Source organism: Pinus tabuliformis, chromosome 3_1, assembly GCF_031772625.1.
Source record: "Pinus tabuliformis cultivar Carrire ecotype Pingquan chromosome 3_1, CPIR1, whole genome shotgun sequence".
Taxonomy (NCBI): Eukaryota; Viridiplantae; Streptophyta; class Pinopsida; order Pinales; family Pinaceae; genus Pinus; species Pinus tabuliformis.
Genome location: NC_142301.1, coordinates 743,803,616 through 743,805,544, shown reverse-complemented (window position 1 = coordinate 743,805,544; position 1,929 = coordinate 743,803,616). Strand labels below are relative to the sequence as shown.

Here is a 1,929-nt window from a genome sequence, read left to right as displayed (position 1 = left end):
CCCTGACGCCTAACACCACTCTGAAATAAAAGACCTTTATAGTATTAAAGAATGTCACAGATGTATACTCTCCCATGGCGCCTAACGAATGATCTTCGGGATCAAGAGTAATTCTCTTGGAGCCTACATCATTGTTTATCAATGGCTGCAAAAAGTCTAGTCTGTATAGACGAAGTGGAAAAATCTCGAGTCTAGATAATTATATTTATTTTGCAATGGTTAAATATTCGAAATAAAATTAATAAATATAAAGGCATTAATATAAATAATAGTGAAAAAATAATTAATATAACAGCATTAATTATCGTAGTTTTCAAATTTGTCTTGCCAAATATGGCAATTTCAGCCATATATTTTGATAAAATTTTAAGTGTGTAACTTCAAGATTTTAGGTGTTTAAAAATTTTTAACTTCAAGACATTTTTAATAATATTGAATCTATTTCCATAATAAAAATACGATTAACTTGAAATATAAGTAATTAAACTTATTAAACTTATTGTTTATAATCCAAAACCTCAATAACTTATTATTTATGATCCAAAACCCAAAAAGTCGAAAGAGAATTCGTCATTTCAGACCTGTATGTGTATCCTTGTGCAGAACCCTGCTAATCTTCTACATATCGTTTCAATTTCATCTGATATATCTAGATAACTGTGCGGTCAACTTTACGTCAATTTCACGTTGGGGATATGGGAATAAATTGTAACGTCCAGGAAAAGGCCAGGCTCCGTCTTCTATGGGTTGCACTTACTGCATGACATTACCCATAACAGAAAGCAGGGAAGAAGTTAGTCAACCGGTCAGCCAACCAGATGTGGAGTGGAATTGTTCGGTCCGTTCATTTGATTAATGTGCATTTGCGTTTACTATATTTAGGGTTTGAATTTTAACAGTTGAGAGAGTGACGATATGGAAATGGCGAGGTAAACTTAATGTTATTATTAACTACACCAATGAAACGCAAATCCACCAGTGCCTGGTGTTACCGTATTAATGTTTGTGTTGCGTGTTGGGTCTGTTTGTGTTCGCTAATTAAAAAATTAATATTATTATCATTTTTCAACTGGAACAATGATGCAGAAAGATCAAAACAAAACAAGGTTATGAGTTTGTTAGTTGACTTTGAAGAGAGATAGTCAGATGATAAATCCAACGTCTAAGCGTTTGTAGTCCAACGGTTAGGATAATTGCCTTCCAAGCAATAGACCCGGGTTCGACTCCCGGCAGACGCAATCAACTGCGGCCTGTTTTGTATACGTTTTCACCATTGTTCTCTTATAAACAAATTTATTTAAAATCCAGTAGACGCATCTCTTTTCATACTTTTTACGCTCTCTCACGTACAGGACTTCATCAATCTCTCTTCTGTAGATGATTTCAGCGTTGATTTGTTATAAAGATATTTAATATCCAGTAGATCCCGAGAATGTTCAAAATCCCTAAAATAAAAGCAAATTCTGTTGCCGGTATTTGAACCCGTGTCTGTAGAGGTTTTCAGCATTGTTCTCTTATAAAAGATATTTAATATCCAGTAGATCCCAAGAAAGTTCAAAATCCCTAAAATGAAAGCAATTTCGGTTGCCGGGTCTCTACAGTGAGAACGGAATATCCTAACCCTACACTACAATGCATGACAGGCAAAATGCTCCCGTACAATATAACATCAATTTTATTCCAGATATATATTTGCTCCCGTACAATATAACATCAATTTTATTCCAGATATATAAAATCAGATAAGATTTAATAGTAGATTTTCTAACTTATGTAATGCTATCGCATGATCGGCTTCAAATGTTTGGAGTTCACTGAATTTCATAATATTCAAGGCTTCAAATGTTTGGAGTTCATTTAAGTCCATAATATTCAAGATCAACTAGTTCATCAGGTTGGCCTATACAAGATGTAGCCTACGATATAGTT

The 1,929-nt window shown here is 33.8% G+C and overlaps 1 non-coding gene across 1 annotated transcript; it reads left to right on the top strand.

Annotated features, from left to right (window-relative positions):
• The first annotated feature begins 1,166 nt into the window (after positions 1 to 1,166).
• Positions 1,167 to 1,238, top strand: TRNAG-UCC (transfer RNA glycine (anticodon UCC)). The gene has a single exon. It is a non-coding gene; the product is annotated as a tRNA-Gly (tRNA).
• The last annotated feature ends 691 nt before the right edge of the window (positions 1,239 to 1,929 follow it).